Source organism: Erythrolamprus reginae, chromosome 1 (assembly GCF_031021105.1).
Source record: "Erythrolamprus reginae isolate rEryReg1 chromosome 1, rEryReg1.hap1, whole genome shotgun sequence".
Classification (NCBI taxonomy): Eukaryota; Metazoa; Chordata; class Lepidosauria; order Squamata; family Dipsadidae; genus Erythrolamprus; species Erythrolamprus reginae.
Window position 1 is genome coordinate 422492496 of NC_091950.1, and position 19170 is coordinate 422511665.

Below are 19170 nucleotides of genomic sequence, written 5' to 3' on the forward strand. Positions count from 1 at the left end.
CAGCAGAAGGCGGTCCCATAGGTATTCTGGTCCGATAGCATGTAGGACTTTATAGGTTATAACCAACACTTTGAATTGTGACCGGAAACTAATCGGCAGCCATAATGCTGCATGAGTCCCAGCGGCTGGTCAGGCCCCACAGAGTCGGTCTTCTCCTGGTCTTGTCAATTAGACAATGTTGACTGGTGGAGCCTAGGGGAAGAGCCTTCTCTGTGGAGGCCCCGGCCCTCTGGAATCAGCTCCCCCAGGATATTCGCACTGCTCCCAACATCCTCGCCTTCCGTAAAAGTTTAAAGACTTATCTGTGACTCCAGGCTTGGGGCCATTAGACCCTATTAGAGTTTTTAAAGTTTTTTAGCGATGTTAATTGGATTTTTAAAGATTTGTATATTGTTTGATATGTTGTGAGCTGCCCCAGTCCTTGGAGAAATTCATTCATTCATTCATTCAATCAATCAATCAATACAACAACAAAAACAGTTAAAATATAATAATAAAAGTTGGGGATAATAGTAATAACATAAAAAACATACATACTTGCAATCACTATTAATATCTGGCACACGTTTTAAAAATAATAATAATCAGCAATTCTTCAAGTTGGAGGTAGCAAGCGTAGGGAAAAGTAACTTTGCAAAAATCAAGTTTTCTAAAGGATCATTCTCGTAATATTTTTGGCACGTATCTCTCTATAGTTTCTTATGTCTATAATCCACCGGGTCTCTACAAATCCCCCCCTTATCGCCTTCACCTCAGAGGCCGCCTGAGTGCCTCCCTCCCATTGGCTGGGTGCTCGGGGCCACGCCCCCCTCCGCCTTTGCATCCTTATTGGCCAGCGCGCCTCTCCGACTCTGACCCCTCCCGAAGCGTCCCCCCGGGAGAGTTCGCTTAATTAGTACCGCACGGTCCTGGAAGAGGTGTAGTGCAATTGTCCTACGCGGAATGGGTTAATGCGATTCCTATGGAATTCTATCTCTTCGGACAGGGATTCAAACAGCGAGAGTCATCCGTGAGGATTTCTAGCGCTGCCGCAAGGTGAGGAGGTTTTTTTTTAAGTCGGCGAAAGGCGCGTCGGCGGTGCTGCCAGGACCTGCTTCGCCAGGGCGAGGGGATAGGGGGCGGAGCCTCGGAGAAGCCGGAGGGAGGGGGCTCGGAGGGAGGGGGAAGAGCCAAGATGGCGGCGGCTGAGGAGGAGGAGGTTTTGCTGCCGCCGCTGCCGCCGACGCCGTCGAGGAATTGTAGGATGAGGTGAGGCCAGGCCGGGGCCGACGCGGCTACTGCTAGGGCGGGGCATTTCCGGCCTCGGGGGAGGAAGGAAAAGGGGGGGCGGAAGAGGAGGGGGGCGAGGCCGGCTTGGTGGGGGGGCGCGGCAATCTGACAGGTCGAGGCGGGGGGAGCGAAGGGGGGGCGAACGGACCGCCTCCGCCCGAGGTATGCTTCAGACTACACCTCCCATCGCTCCCCGCCAGCCTGGTTCTTTGCACGTGCGCCGGGACTACACTTCCCATCGCCCACGGTGGTAGCCCCCCCCCCCTTGTATTAATATCCACCCCAATGCCCTGAAGGGCAGCCGTATCGATATTCCTTGTATTCCTTTCCCCCGCCCTGTGTTTTGTTCCTGGGATTACAATTCCCATTATCCCCAGCCTCACGCTTCTCCAGAATCTCCATAGAAAGTAGAGGTTGGGGGGATGGGGTCCCATCATCCCCAGCCTCATGCTCCTCCAGAATCTCCATAGAATGTAGAGGTTGGGGGGGGATGGGATCTCATCATCCCCAGCCTCATGCTCCTCCAGAATCTCCATAGAATGTAGAGGTTGGGGAGGATGGGATCCCATCATCCCCAGCCTCATGCTTCTCCAGAATCTCCATAGAATGTAGAGGTTGGGGAGGATGGGATCCCATCATCCCCAGCCTAATGCTTCCCCAGAATCTCCATAGAATGTAGAGGTTGGGGGGATGGGATCCCATCATCCCCAGCCTCACGCTCCTCCAGAATCTCCATAGAAAGTAGAGGTTGGGGGGATGGGGTCCCATCATCCCCAGCCTCATGCTCCTCCAGAATCTCCATAGAATGTAGAGGTTGGGGGGGGGGATGGGGTCCCATCATCCCCAGCCTCACGCTTCTCCAGAATCTCCATAGAATGTAGAGGTTGGGGGGGGGGATGGGATCCCATCATCCCCAGCCTCATGCTTCTCCAGAATCTCCATAGAATGTAGAGGTTGGGGAGGATGGGATCCCATCATCCCCAGCCTAATGCTTCCCCAGAATCTCCATAGAATGTAGAGGTTGGGGGGATGGGATCCCATCATCCCCAGCCTCACGCTCCTCCAGAATCTCCATAGGAAATAGAGGTTGGGGGGATGGGATCCCATCATCCCCAGCCTCATGCTTCCCCAGAATCTCCATAGAATGTAGAGGTTGGGGGGGATGGGATCCCATCATCCCCAGCCTCATGCTCCTCCAGAATCTCCATAGAATGTAGAGGTTGGGGGGATGGGATCCCATCATCCCCAGCCTCACGCTCCTCCAGAATCTCCATAGAATGTAGAGGTTGGGGCGATGGGATCCCATCATCCCCAACCTCACGCACCCCCCTCCCTGGCTTTGCCCCATATTTTTGCTGTTTCCCTTGCAATTCCCATTCTGGCCCTCAGTGGTTCATATTCCTCTGGGCGCTAGATCCCATCATCCCCACCCCCTGGTCCTATTTTAGCCAGCTTCGAGATAGTTCCTATTATCCCCACTGCTGCACTTTTCCAGCCTTGGGTTCTCCTCCACCTTACTCTCCCATCGTCCCCTACCCTGAATATTTAATCGATGGCAGCTCCCATCATCCCCAGCCGGCCTGAGTTCCCCTGCTTGTGTTGTCAGTTTTCAACCCCAGAATTTGCTCTTGGCCTTTCCTTTCTTGTTGTGGTTGTAATGGACAGTCTGACCCTGCCTGGCACGCAGGCTGTGCTTGCTGGGAATTATGGATCTTACAGTCTTTATGGAACTGACAAGTGTTTACATTGTTAAAGGCTGGATATGGCTGTCTTGCGGAGAGAATAAGGGTCCGGTGTAGGGGAAGTTTGGCTCTATCTACTATTACTTATTTATTTGTATCCCGCCTTTATTATTTCTACAAATAACTCAAGGCAGAAGAGACATCCAACACACCTTCCTCCTCCTCCTATTTTCTACACAACAACAACCTCAACCCTGTGAGGTGGGTTGGGCTGAGCTGAGCGAGAGGGACTGGTCCAAGGTCACCCATGCCTAAGGCAGAACTAGAACTCACTTTCACCTGGGGATTGGCTCAAAGTCCCCCAGCTGGACTAGAACTCCCAGCCTCCTGGTGATTGACCCAAAGTCACCCTGCTGGCTTTCATGCTTAAAGCAGGACTAGAACTCACTTTCACCTGGTGATTGACCCAAAGTTATCTAATTGGTTTTCATGCCTAAGGCAGGACTAGAACTCACCTTCTCCTATTGATTGGCCTAAAATCACCCAGTTGGTTGCATTGGCAGTTCTGTGTTAGCAAAAACTTCAGAAGAGAAGGATTTAGGGGTAGTGATTTCTGACACTCTCAAAATGGGTGAGCAGTGTGGTCGGGCGATAGGAAAAGCAAGTAGGATGCTTGGCTGCATAGCTAGAGGTATAACAAGCAGGAAGAGGGAGATTGTGATCCCCTTATCTAGAGCACTGGTGAGACCACATTTGGAATACTGTGTTCAGTTCTGGAGACCTCACCTACAAAAAGATATTGACAAAATTGAACGGGTCCAAAGATGGGCTACAAGAATGGTAGAAGGTCTTAAGCATAAAATGTATCAGGAAAGATTTCATGAACTCCATCTGTATAGTCTGGAGGACAGAAGGAAAAGGGGGGACATGATCGAAACATTTAAATACGTTAAAGGGTTAAATAAGGTTCAGGAGGGAAGTGTTTTTAATAGGAAAGTGAACACAAGAACAAGGGGACACAATCTGAAGTTAGTTGGGGGAAAGATCAAAAGCAACGTGAGAAAATATTATTTATTTATTTATTACTTAGATTTGTATGCCGCCCCTCTCTTTCACTGAAAGAGTAGTAGATCCTTGGAACAAACTTCCAGCAGACGTGGTTGGTAAATCCGCAGTCACTGAATTTAAACATGCCTGGGATAAACATATATCCATTGTAAGATAAAATACAGGAAATAGTATAAGGGCAGATTAGATGGACCATGAGGTCTTTTTCTGTCATCAGTCTTCTATGTTTCTATTTTAACTAGAAGCCTTGAACTGATGCAAGGTAAAATCCTATGCTAGAGTGACCGTGAAATCTTGCACGCCCACGTGTAAACTTAGCCTTCCGAGTGCGACAGCCTCCAGATGGGATTAAGGCTGGGGATACAATTCAGTTCTAGGCCATGTGCAGCTCAGGGTCATGGGCCTTGTAATCCAGGGCATACCTGGCGCGCTCACGCAAAAAAGAGAAGACTTACATAGAAACATAGAAGACTGACGGCAGAAAAAGACCTCCTGGTCCATCTAGTCTGCCCTTATACTATTTCCTGTATTTTATCTTAGGATGGATATGTGTTTATCCCAGGCATGTTTAAATTCAGTTACTGTGGATTTACCAACCACGTCTGATGGAAGTTTGTTCCAAGGATCTACTACTCTTTCAGTGAAATAATATTTTCTCATGTTGCTTTTGATCTTTCCCCCAACTAACTTCAGATTGTGTCCCCTTGTTCTTGTGTTCACTTTTCTATTAAAAACACTTCTTTATTTATTAGATTTGTATGCTGGCCCTCTCCGTGGACTCGGGGCAAAACCGGTTTGCAAATACAGGCCGTTGTCGTACTTACAACTATTCATTTAGTGTCCGTTTGAAGTTTTTAAGTTTTTTCCCTGGGGTGGGAGAAAGAGTGAACGTTTCCCACACTTAATGACCATTACTGCATCCCAGCGTTCAAAAATCTGACATGCGTCAAACGATTCATATTTACTACGGTTGCAGCGTCCCAGGCTTTTGCGGGTCTTCTGACAACTAATTTAATTTAATTTAATTTATTAAATTCATAAGACAAGGGAAGTCCATGGGGGGAGCCAGATCCGCTTAAGAGCCGCACAACTGATTTCACCACAGGGGTCAAGAAAGGTGGTGAAAAACCATGAAAAGTGCAGAGATGACAAAACTGATTCTTGAACTCCAAGAAAAAGATGAATTCGACTTCTATAATGCCTGGAGAAATTGGTATAAATGGCTGGAACAGAAAAAATACCTGCACAATTTAAAAGACGCAAACAAACAACACCTCAGTACTAAAGATACATAAAATAACCAAAAATTACCACCAACCGATGGAACAAAAACTTTCTCTAAAGCATTTTATACAGAATCTAAAGAAAATCATACTATTAACCAGCAGACTACATACTAACACACTTCACCTTTGCAAAATTTATGTACACATACTATTTTGAACAAATTTCAACAAGATTCAACCTGGAAATAAGGAAGAACTTCCTGACGGTCAGAACGATCAACCAGTTGAACAACCTACCAGCGGACGTTGTGAACTCCAATACTCTGGACATTTTAAAGAGGAAATTGGTCTGCCATTTGGCTGGGATGCTATAGGGTTCCTGCTTAGGCAGGGGGTTGGTCCCTTCCAACTCTAACAATGAATAAATAAATAAATAAAATAAATAAAAAACTTTTTACTTAATGTTTGACCACATTTACAGAAATTTAATCTCTTAACTTCATGAAGCACTCACAAACAGTTCGCTCAACCATCAGAGCCAACAGTAACAGTTGGCTATCCTTATTTCTCCTCCCTACCTCTCCTTTTTCTTCTTTTTCTCTTTATTTCTTTCCTATTCAATTTATATCTATGGGAATGTATGATTGTAAGCATGTTTATGGACTCTGTATGTTTTAATTGTCTCAATAAAGCCTTTTTTTAAAAGAAAAGAAAGGTGGTTAAAACGGAGCAAAAGTTAATATGAATTTATAATAGAAATTGGATTTAATGTTAGAAGTTTTTTTTTATATGTAAATACAGTATACTGTTCAGAAAAATAAAGGGAACACTCAAATAACACATCCTAGATCTGAATGAATAAAATATTCTCATTGAATATTTCATTTGCACAACTATTCCATTTGCACAACAGCATGTGAAATTGATTGTCAATCAGTGTTGCTTCCTGAGTGGACAGTTTGATTTCCTCAAAGTTTGATTTACTTGGAGTTATATTGTGTTGTTTTAAGTGTTCCCTTTATTTTTTTGAGCATTGTATATAAGAAAGTAAGGTCTGAAAGCTTGGATTGGTAACAGTTGTTCTTTTTATTTATTTATTTATTTAATAGTAGATATGTGGATTTGTCTTTTTTAAATATTTCTTTATTTTTATTAATTAGGAGAAGGCTATATAAGGGTTTTTGTTTTCAAAGAAAAATGTATAAAAAGTGGAAGAAGGCATGACAGCTTAGATAAATTTTGCAAGATGACAGGCGTGGGTTAATGTTGGTAAAAGGAAGTTAACGATGAAGTTAATTAGAAGAAAATTTGTTATCTAGATATCAAAATTAGAGATCGAGGTTTGATATGTACCGAAAGTAAATAATTTGGAATTAGAAATTTATTTTTGGGATTATACATGACTAACTAATGAGATACTGTTTTTATTGTAATACAAATAGAAGGTATTTTGTAATGTATTGAAAAAGTTTGTATTGGGGAAAAAAAATTAAAAGAAATTATACCAAAAAACCCACAAAAACCGGAGCAAGTGTCACTTAGCTGCTGTCTCTCTTAGCAGCAAAAAATTTGAGGCTCGGTTGCAGTCGTAAGCCAAGGACTACCACTAAAATGTTCGGAAACTTCAGATCATGCAGAATGCAGCTGCGAGAGCGATCATGGGCTTTCCCAAATATGCCCATGTTACACCAACACTCCACAGTCTGCATTAGTTGCCGATCAGTTTCCGATCACAATTCAATGTGTTGGTTATGGCCTATAAAGCCCTTCATGGCACCGGACCAGTTTATCTCAGAGACCGCCTTCTGCTGCACGAATCCCAGCGACCAGTTAGGTCTCTTCTCCGGGTCCCGTCAACTAAAGAATGTCGCGTGGCGGGACCCAGGGGAAGAGCCTTCTCTGTGGCGGCCCCGGCCCTCTGGAACCAACTCCACCCAAAGATTAAAATTGCCCCCACCCTCCTTGCCTTTCGTAAGCTGCTTAAAACCCACCTCTGCTGTCAGGCATGGGGGAATTAAGATCCTCTTTCCTCCTAGGCCTTTACAATTCTATGCATGGTATGTATGTATGTATGTATGTTTGGTTTTTTATATTAATGGGTTTCTAATTGTTTCTAGCATCAGACTACTATTGTACACTGCTTTATTGTTGCTGTTAGCTGCCCCGAGTCTCCGGAGAGGGGCGGCATACAAATCCAATGAATGAATGAATGAATAAATGAATGAATGAATAAATGAATAAATGAATAAATATAATAAATAAATAAATATATGAATGAATAAATAAATAAATAAACAAACAAACAAACAAACAAATAAATAAATAGTCATGAAGAGTTACTTTGTGGAAAAATGGGCGACCAGTAAATTTGATGGATAGATTACATAGGTACCCTATTTTTTGGAGTATGAGATGCACCTTAGTTTTTGGGGAGGAAAATAAGGAAAATAATCTGTTTACTACGATGCCTGTTAGATGGGCAGATTCTGGCAAGGGGAAGTCCCCGTCGCCCATCGTCCTCAGCCTGGCGGGCTTACTTCCTGATTTCTTTGGAGTCGGTCTTACTTCTTCGAATCTTGCAAGCTCGCCCGTCTTATGCCCTAAAAACGAAAGCTCGACTGGCTGTTTAGTCAACGCACGTCTTTCCCTCTGACTCAGTAGAGGTTCTTAGTCATCCAGGCTTTTTTCAGGAGGCAACTGGACTTTCTGGTTTGTTTGTTTTTCTTTTTTTTGAAAAAAGTTTTATTAAATATTTACATTAAAATTACACAACAAAAGACAACATAGTGACGATATGTACACATAAGACAAATATGAAAAGAAAAGAAAAAAAAAGGGAAAGGGAAAAGAAGATAAGAAAAAGAAAAGGAATAAAGCATTCTGCTTTATATATAACATATTTGGTATCATTATTTACAATTGGCACTACTCGAAAAGTAGTGTAATTTATGTGCAGCTTACGTCTAACTTACAAAGGAAAATCTTCCTTTTTACAATTGTTATACATTTAATACATAAGTACAATCTTATAATCTCCTTATCATTATATCAATCATATATCCTTTTTTCTTCAATGGTATAATGGTGCTATAATTTGTTAATATTTGTTGATGATATTTAAATTTATTGTCTCTAAATTTGGGTTTGGGGTTCCTAATTTCTTTTTCATTTCATTTTATTTTATTTTTTGCAACCCAGATATACCATCTATCCCAGCTTTTGTGGAAGTCCTCCATGTCCTTATTGACTGGCAGTTTAGTCAACGCACTTCTTTCCCTCTGACTCAGTAGAGATTCTTAGTCATCCAGGCTTTTTTTCAGGAGGCAACTGGACTTTCTTGTTTGTTTGTTTTTCTTTTGAAGATGTTTCCCTTCTCATCCCAGAAACTTATTCAACTCTGAGTGGATGATGGGGAATGGAAGGATTTCTACTCCTTGCAGACAGCATGTCATTTGCATCCTTTTAATTTAATTTTAATTTGATTTCACGGTAATTAACAGGAATAACAACAACAACAATAGAGTTGGAAGGGCCCTTGGAGGTCTTCTAGTCCAACCCCCTGCTTAGGCAGGAAACCCTACACTACTTCACACAGGTGGTTATCCAACATCTGCTTAAAAACTCCCAGTGTTGGAGTGTCCACAATTTCTGGAGGCAAGTTGTTCCATACGGATTTGTATGCCGTCCCGAGTCTACGGAGAGGAGCGGCATACAAATCTAATTAATAATAATAATAATAATAATAATAATAATAATAATAATAATAATGCAAGTGAAGCAGACAGTGGAAGAAGAGAAGCGTGCATTAGCTGACTACGTGAAGGGGAGCAAAGAGTCAGCGTTGATGGAGGTCAACATTAGGAAGCTTCTCAAGGTGAAGCAAACTAAGGACCAGTACAGAAAAAATGTAACTCAGTGTCGTATGGACAGTTGGCGGAACGAAGCTTTGCATGGACAGTTCTTGGAGAAGATTGAAGGCAAAGTGGATAAAGAAAAGACCTGGTCATGGCTTACAAGTGGAACACTCAAAAAGGAGACAGAAGGACTAATACTGGCGGCACAAGAACAGGCCATTAGAACAAATGCTGTCAAAGCCAGAATTGAAAAATCAGATGATCCAAAGTGCAGACTCTGTAAAGAAACAGATGAAACAATCAATCACATACTCAGCTGCTGCAAAAAGATCCCACAGACTGACTACAAGCATAGACATGATGCTGTGGCACAGATGATCCACTGGAACTTGTGCCGGAACTACCGTTTCCCAGTGGCAAAGAACTGGTGGGATCATAAGCCCGAAAAAGTGGTCGAAAATGAGCAAGCAAAACTACTGTGGGACTTCCGACTGACCGAATTCTGAAGCATAACACACCAGACATTGTGATTGTAGAGAAAAAGAAAGTATGGATCATCGACATCGCAATCCCAGGAGACAGCAGAATTGAGGAGAAGCAGCTAGAGAAATTAGTGAAATACGAAGATCGAGCTGCAACGACTTTGGCATAAGCCCATGAAAGTGGTCCCAGTGGTACTTGGCACGCTGGGCGCAGTACCAAAGGATCTCAGCGGACATTTGAAAACCATTGGAATTGACAAAATCTCCACCTGTCAATTGCAAAAGGCCGCTTTACTGGGATCGGCAAACATAATTCGCCGCTACATCACTCAGTCCTAAGTGCTTGGGAAGCGCCCGACTGGTGATGAAATACAAAATCCAGCATAGTGATCTCGTTTGCTGTGTTGTACTGACATAACAACAACAATAACAACAACAACAACAACAACAACAACAATAATAATAATAATAATAATAGATCAACTGTTCTGACTGTCAGGAAATTTCTCCTTAAGCAATCTCTAGATTGCTTCTCTCCTTGTTTAATTTCCACCCATTGCTTCTTGTTCTACCTTCAGGTGCTTTGGAGAATATGTTGACTCCCTCTTCTGTGTGGCAACCCCTGAGATATTGGAACACTGCTATCATGTCTCCCCTGGTCCTTGTTTTCATTAAACTAGCCAGGCCCAGTTCCTGCAACTGCTCTTCATGTGTTTTAGCCTCCAGTCCCCTAATCCTCTTTGTTGCCCTTCTCTGCACTTTTTCTAGAGTCTCAGCATCCTTTTTGCATTGTGGCGACCAAAACCGGATGCCGTATTCCAAGTGTGGCCTTACCAAAGCCTTATAAAGTGGTATTAACACTTCACGGGATCTTGATTCTCTCCCTCTGTTGATGCAGTCTAGAACTGTGTTGGCGTTTTGGCAGCTCCAGGATGTGTTCTTTGAGTGTTCCCTTTATTTTTTTGAGCAGTATATAATAATCTAAGATTCGGGTTTTCCCCGATGTGCCAAAAACGACGTCTCTAATAATAATAAATTATAATAAGCAGGGGGTTGGACTAGAAGACTTCCAAGGTCCCTTCCAACTCTGTTGTTGTGGTGGTGGTGCTGTTGTTGTTGTTATTATTATGGAACTTTGAGGAAATTCTAGCCTTGCAGTTTTTACTTTTGTTGTTCGAAACCCTGACAGATTATTTCACACACACACAAACACACAATGACACCTTTGGTTTCCTAAACGAAACCCGAATTCAAAGAAGAGAGAGGGTGAGGTTTTATTTGTCAAGTAAGTATTGCTATTATACACTGCTCAAAAAAATAAAGGGAACCCTTAAACAACACAATACAAGTCAATCAAACTTCTGTGAAACCAAACTGTCCACTTAGGAAGCAACGCTGATTGACAATTTCACCTGTTGTTGTGCACATTCAACTTTGTACAGAACAAAGTATCCAATGAGAATATGTCATTCATTCAGATCTAGGATGGGTTCTTGGAGTGTTTATATATTTTTTTTGAGCAGTATATATAGGTAAAAAGTCTACAGAGATTCTCTGTCACTCAGGTTGCCCCAAACTTGCTTTTTTTCAGGACTTTCTTGGTTTTTTTTTCCTTTTGAAGATGTTTTGCTTCTCATCCCAGAAGCTTCTTCCGCTCTGATCGGATGGTAGGGAAGAGAAGGATTGATGCTCCTTGCAAACAGCTGGTCGTTTGCATCCTTTTTAATTTAATTTAATTAATTTAATTTATTTATTTTGTCCAATACAGTGAACCCTCGAGTTTCGCGTCCTCGAGCATCGCGAAAGGGCTATATCGCTAGTTTTCAACCCGGAAGTAAACTCCACCATCTGCGCATGCGTGCCCTTCCACGCATGCGTAGATGGTGGAGTTTCCCCGCCGGGCAGAGGCTTCCCTGGGTCTTCCCCCTCTTGCCCCGGTAAGACCCCAGCGGCGGCGCGAGCAACGGCGTGGGCTGGCGGGCGGCACGCGCGGGGAAACCCCAGCTCCGCTTCCCAGCTGGGAAGCGGAGCTGGCAACAGCGTGGGCGGCGGGGCGCGAGCTTGGGGACACCCCAACTCCGCTTCCCAGCTGGGAAGCGGAGCCGGCAACAGCGTGGGCGGGCGGGCGGCGCGCGCGAGCTTGGGGACACCCCAACTCCGCTTCCCAGCTGGGAAGCGGAGCTAGGGTGTCCCCAAGCGCGCGCGCACCCCAGGCGCGAGCAACGGGGTGGGCGGGCGAAGGGCGGGCGGCAGTGGAAGTAAAAACACCATCTGCGCACGCGCAGATGGTGTTTTTACTTCCGCACCGCTACTTCGCGAAAAATCGATCATCGCTTGGGGTCCTGGAACGGAACCCTCGCGATGATCGAGGGTTCACTGTACACAATACACAATAGTGGGTATATATCTATATACACATAGTAAAATACATGATGAAGGTTATAGAGAAGATACTCATAGTAAAATATATTTAAGAAAGAATAGAAGAGAAGATATAGTAATAGAACATATCAATGAAAGAATAGAAGAAGAGATACAGGAATAGAAGAAAGGTATAGGAGATATAGGAGAGCAATAGGACAGGGGACGGAAGGCACTCTAGTGCACTTGTATTCGCCCCTTACTGACTTCTTAGGAATCTGGATAGGTCAACCGTAGATAATCTAAGGGTAAAGTGTTGGGGGTTTGGGGATGACACTATGGAGTCCGGCAATGAGTTCCACGCTTCGACAACTCGGTTACTGAAGTCATATTTTTTACAGTCAAGTTTGGAGCGGTTAATATTAAGTTTAAATCTGTTGTGTGCTCTTGTATTGTTGTGGTTGAAGCTGAAGTAGTCGCCGACAGGCAGGACATTGCAGCATATGATCTTGTGGGCAATACTTAGATCTTGTTTAAGGCGTCTTAGTTCTGAGCTTTCTAGGCCCAGGATTGAAAGTCTAGTCTCGTAGAGTCTTCTGTTTCGAGTGGAGGAGTGAAGGGCTCTTCTGGTGAAGTATCTTTGGACATTTTCAAGGGTGTTGATGTCTGAGATGCGATATGGTTTCCAAACGGATGAGCTGTATTCGAGGATGGGTCTGGCAAAAGTTTTGTAAGCTCTGGTAAGTAGTGTGAGATTGCCAGAGCAGAAGCTACGTAGGATTAGGTTTACAACTCTTGAAGCCTTCTTGGCTATGTTGTTGCAGTGGGCTTTGGCACTTAAATCTTTTGTTATTAGTATACCAAGGTCTTTAACGGAGTGGTGATTATCTGTGATAATTTGATTATTCAGTTCGTATAGAGTAGTGGTTCTCAAAATTTCTAATGCTGCGATTCTTTAATACAATTCCTCGTGTTGTGGTGACCGCCAACTATAAGTCTAGCATCAATCCTCCCAACAGAGCTTGAAGATGAATGGCAGGAAGGTCAGATGGAACGGCCCGCTATTTGATTGTGATCCCTCTGTATAGAGCACAGGTGAGACCCCATTTGGAATAATACTGGGTTCAGTTCTGGAGACCTCACCTACAAAAAGAGATGGATCAAATTGAACGGGTCCAAAGACGGGCTACAGCTTCCGGTGCAATAAAATGATGATAATGATGATGATGATGATGATAATAATAATAATAATAATTATTATTATTATTATTATTTATTGGATTTGTATGCCGCCCTTCTCCGTAGACTCGGGGCGGCTAACAACAATAATAAACACAACATGTACAATCCAATAATAAAAAACCACTAAACACCCCTATTATAAAACCAAACATACACACAAATATACCATGCATAACTTGTAATGGCCTAGGGGGAAGAGCTATCTCGAATATAAAATATACTGCTGGAAAAAAAATAAAGGGAGCACTCAAAGAACCCATCCTAGATCTGAATGAATGAAATATTCTCATTGAATCCTTTGTTCTGTACAAAGTTGAATATGCACAACAGGTGAAATTGATTTTGAGGGAAAGGGGGGACACGATCGAAACATTTAAATATGTGAAAGGGTTAAATAAGGTTCGGGGGGAAGTGTTTTTAATAGGAAAGTGGACCCAAGAACAAGGGGGCACAATCAGAGGTTAGGTGGGGGAAAGATCAGAAGCAACGGGAGAAAATATGATTTGACTGAAAGAGTAGTAAATCCTTGGAACAAACTTCCAGCAGACGTGGTAGATAAATCCACAGGAACTGAATTGAAACATGCCTGGGATAAACATAGATCCACCCTAAGATAAAATACAGGAAATAATATAAGGGCAGACTAGATGGACCATGAGGTCTTTTTCTGCCGTCAGTCTTCTATGTTTCTATGTTTCTATGTTTCTATGATTGTCAGTCAGTGTTGCTTCCTAAGTGGACAGTTTGATTTCACAGAAGTTTGATTTACTCGGAGTTATATTGTGTTGTTCAAGTGTTCCCTTTATTTTTTTTGAGCAGTGTATAAAAAACAGTTAAAGTTGCAGCTATTAAAAGAGAAAAAACAAAATGATAAGTAAGCTCTTCCCTCCCCAGTTGCAGCTTTTGATAAATATTGAAGTCTGATGAAAATTATTGTTTGCCTGCCCCATCTTTTTTTAATCTATCACCCAAAAAAAGGAGGAGGGATAATTTTTGTTTGTTTTTGTTATCATCGCCTGTTATTTCCTCTTAGAATTCAGAGGAACTTAAGCGGTGACTTTGACCTTTGTGTCACTGTTAGGATGTTTGAATTATGTATTAGCATTTAGCATTTAGACAATAATAATAATAATAATAATAATAATAATAATAATAATAATTTATTGGATTTGTATGCCGCCCCTCTCCGCAGACTTGGGGCGGCTAATTCAATTCAATTCAATTTATTGGATTTATATGCCGCCCCTCTCCGAAAACTCGGGGCTAACAACAACAATCAACACAACATGTACAATCCAATAATAAAAAACAACTAAAAACCCCTATTATAAAACCAAACATACACACAAACATACCATGCATAACTTGTAATGGCCTAGGGAGAAGGAATATCTCAACTCCCCCATGCCTGGCGGTATAAATGAGTCTTGAGTAGTTTACGAAAGACAGGGAGGGTGGGGGCAGTTCTAATCTCCGGGGGGGAGTTGGTTCCAGAGGGCCGGGGCCACCACAGAGAAGGCTCTTTCCCTGGGGCCCGCCAAACGACATTGTTTAGTCGAAGGGACCCGGAGAAGGCCAACTCTGTGGGACCTTATCGGTCGCTGGGATTCGTGCGGTAGCAGGCGGTTCCGGAGGTACTCTGGTCCAATGCCATGTAGGGCTTTAAAGGTCATGACCAACACTTTGAATTGTGACTGGAAACTGATCGGCAGCCAATGCAGGCCACGGAGTGTTGAAGACACGTGGGTGAATCTTGGAAGCCCCACGATGGCTCTCGCGGCTGCGTTCTGCATGATCTGAAGTTTTCGTAGTGCTTTTCCAGCCCTCTCTAAGCTGTTTACAGAGTCGGCATATTAACCCCCAACAATCTGGGTCCTCATTTGACCCACCTCGGAAGGACGGAAGGCTGAGTCAACCTGGAGCCTGGTGAGATTCGATCTGCCAAACCTCTGGCAGTCGGTGATAGTAGCCTGCAGAACTGCACTCTAACCACTGTACCACCAAGGCTCTTTAATTCAGTTTAATTACCCATCAATGGCATGTAATTGTGCCTATTTAAGATTTTTTTTAATTCTGTCTTTATTATTTTAATAAATAACTCAAGGGGAGAACATATGTAATCTTCCTTTTATTCTCCTCACCACAACAATCCTGTGAGGTGGGCTGACCCGAGAGAGAGTGACTAGCCCAAAGTTACAGTACCTACCCAAGTGTCCTGCCTAAGGTGGGACTCGAACTCACCGTCTCCTGGTGATAGGCGCAAAGTCACACAATTAGCTTTGATGCCTAAGGCGGGACTAGAATTCACCGTCTCCTGGTGATTGGCCCAAGGTCACACAGTTAGCTTTGATGCCTAAGGCGGGACTAGAATTCACTGTCTCCTGGTGATTGGCCCAAGGTCACAGTTAGCTTTGATGCCTAAGGCGGGACTAGAATTCACCGTCTCCTGGTGATAGGCGCAAAGTCACACAGTTAGCTTTGATGCCTAAGGCGGGACTAGAATTCACCGTCTCCTGGTGATTGGCCCAAGGTCACAGTTAGCTTTGATGCCTAAGGCGGGACTAGAATTCACTGTCTCCTGGTGATTGGCCCAGGGTCACACAGTTAGCTTTGATGCCTAAGGTGGGACTAGAATTTACCGTCTCATTGTGATTGGCACAAAGTCACGCAATTACCTTTGATGCTTAAGGCGGGACTAGAACTCACCGTCTCCTGATGATTGGCCCAAAATTGGGCCTTTTTCGGGCAGTTAATGCCAGATAATGGCATGAAAAGCTGCCTGAAAAAGCCCCCAAAACAGTATAAAAACAGGCATGCGGGCATGGGTTTCCGGTGCTCGGGTGCGCGCACATGCACATACATTCCGGTTTGGGCACTCGGTGCCGTAAAGGTTGGCCATCGCTGGCTTTTGTGCCTCAACTCCCCCATGCCTGGCGGTATAAATGAGTCTTGAGTAGTTTACGAAAGACAGGGAGGGTGGGAGCAGTTCTAATCTCCGGGGGGAGTTGGTTCCAGAGGGCCGGGGCCGCCACAGAGAAGGCTCTTTCCCTGGGGCCCGCCAAATGACATTGTTTAGTCGACGGGACCCGGAGAAGGCCAACTCTGTGGGACCTAACCGGTTGCTGGGATTCGTGCGGCAGAAGGCGGTCCCGGAGATATTCTGGTCCGATGCCATGTAGGGCTTTATAGGTCATAACCAACACTTTGAATTGTGACCGGAAACCGATCGGCAACCAATGCAGGATTAAGGCGGGACCAGAATCCTTAGTCTCGTGTTGATTGGTCCAAAGCCATCTAGTCAGCTTTCATGGCTTAAGGTAGGATTTGAACTCATGGCTTCCTGCTTTCTTTTGGGGGGGGGGGGGGGGTTTTAAAAAAATTCTCCATACATTCAATACATTTCAAAATACCTTCATAATACAATAAAAACAGTATCGAGGTAGTAACCCAATTATAATTGCTCCCCCCCAATTATTATTTCCCAATTAATTACTTCAAGTGTTCATCCACCCCGCCAAACCTTGACCTCTAATTTTGTCATCTTTACATCTAATTTTCTTCTAATTGAATTCAACCTTAATTTCCTTTAAACCTTATTAGACTAAGATCATCATCCTTTTACTAATTCAAGTATGCCATCCTGCCTATTCCTCCTTATGTATTCTCCAAAACCCTTACAAGAAAAAAAAAGACATCAACTGAAAAGAAAAAAAGAAAGAAAATTATAGTTTAAAAAAGAATGGAAAGAAAAAGAAGAAAAAAAGTAAAGAAAAAAACCAAACTCTATTACTAAAACAACATAAAAATTAATCCATTATTTTAAGTCTTCAATTCTTAAACATTTATCAAAATATGGTGACCATACTTCATTCAATGTAATAATTATTCAAATATTTATCATATATTTTATCTTGCTTTCTAACCTGGTGCTTAAAAACCTGGGTCAGATCGACTCTTATTTATCTGATATTGTGAAATTTTACAGTATGACGGTGCAGTAGATATTCTGAAATTGCACATCTGAGAAATTGTTGTGTTAAAATGATGTAGGTGAAGTCCTTGAAAAGCTTGAGGTTATTGTCGGCAATTTCTGTCCTAGTGTGGTTTTATGTTTGTTTATTCATTCGATTTTTATGCCGCCCAACTTCCTTCGGGACTCTGTTGTGCTCGCAGACACCCTTGTGAATGAATTTGTGGGGAAAGAGCAGTTGTCTAAAAGTGTGAGAAAGTTGACACAAATGAACTTTGTAACCAAATAAATTTGATTTATGTCATAAATATATAATTATCTACATATTATCTACAGCTACATATCTGTCCCATCTAACATGCAGTTAAATATATAAATATATATTACGGCAGCCTTTTTCAAGGTGGCTTCTGTGAAAATATCTGTGGTTATGTAGAAATACACATAATTTTTTTTTCCCAAGATGGTGCCGTGGATATTGCCTATCTGGATTTCAGCAAAGCCTTTGATATGGTTCCACATAAAGAGCTGATAGATAAATTAGTGAAGATTGGACTTAATCCCTGGATAGTTGAATGGATTTGCAGCTGGCTGAAGCGTAGACATCAGAGAGTTATTGTTAATAGCGAGTATTCTGAGCAGAGACAGGTTACAAGCGGTGTGCCACAAGGGTCAGTTCTGGGTCCTATTCTTTTTAATATGTTTGTGAGTGACATAGGGGAAGGTTTGGTAGGGAAGGTTTGCCTATTTGCCGATGACTCTAAAGTGTGCAATAGGGTTGATATTCCTGGAGGCGTCTGTAATACGGTAAATTATTTAGCTTTACTAGATAAGTGGTCAAAGCAATGGAAACTGCAGTTTAATGTTTCCAAATGTAAAATAATGCACTTGGGGAAAAGGAATCCTCAATCTGAGTATTGTATTGGCAGTTCTGTGTTAGCAAAAACTTCAGAAGAAAAGGATTTAAGGGTAGTGATTTCTGACAGTCTCAAAATGGGTGAACAGTGCAGTCAGTCGGTAGGGGGAGCAAGTAGGATGCTTGGCTGCATAGCTAGAGGTATAACAAGCAGGAAGAGGGAGATTGTGATCCCCTTATATAGAGCACTGGTGAGACCCCATTTGGAATACAGTACTGTGTTCAGTTCTGGAGACCTCACCTACAAAAAGATATTGACAAAATTGAACAGGTCCAAAGACGGGCTACAAGAATGGTGGAAGGTCTTAAGTATAAAACGTATCAGGAAAGACTTCATGGACTCAATCTGTATAGTCTGGAAGACAGAAGGAAAAGGGGGAACATGATCGAAACATTTAAATATGTTAAAGGGTTAAATAAGGTCCGGGAGGGAAGTGTTTTTAATAGGAAAGTGAACACAAGAACAAGGGGACACAATCTGAGGTTAGCTGGGGGAATGATCAAAAGCAACATGAGAAAATATTATTTGACTAAAAGGGTAGTAGATCCTTGGAACAAACTTCCAGCAGACGTGGTAGATAAACCCACAGAAACTGAATTTAAACATGCCTGGGATAAACATACATCCATTGTAAGATAAAATACAGGAAATAGTATAAGGGCAGACTAGATGGACCATGAGGTCTTTTTCTGCCGTCAGACTTCTATGTTTCTTTGTTTCCCCCAGTCAGAAGACATTTCACAATATGACTAACCTCAAAAATACGAATTGAAGCAAACCTATTGCAAAGCTACAAAATTATTCATAATAGTAGCAAATATTATTAATCCACTTAAGCAGACGACATCTCTTGCGCTTTGGAAGATAGGAAGGAAATTTGGTAAATGCCAGGTAGGCCAAAACATTGCTAAGCAAGACAGTTCTTGAGTGAATTCTGCCCCATTTTACGACATTTCTTGCGTCCGTTAAGTGAATCGCTGCAGTTGTTAAGTGGCTAACATGGGGTTAAGTGAATCTGGCAGGAAATCCCTAAGCAGGGACTAGAAGACCTCCAAGATAGAAACATAGAAGACTGACGGCCCCACAGAGTTGGCCTTCT

At 42.9% G+C, this 19170-nt stretch overlaps 1 protein-coding gene across 1 annotated transcript in view; it reads left to right on the top strand.

The window, feature by feature from the left end:
• The first annotated feature begins 1131 nt into the window (after positions 1-1131).
• NCOR1 (nuclear receptor corepressor 1) overlaps positions 1132-19170 on the top strand; it is a 179563-nt gene continuing 161524 nt past the window's right edge. The window contains 1 exon segment of the mRNA XM_070735450.1: positions 1132-1248. The gene's annotated coding sequence lies outside the window, so the exon portion shown is untranslated.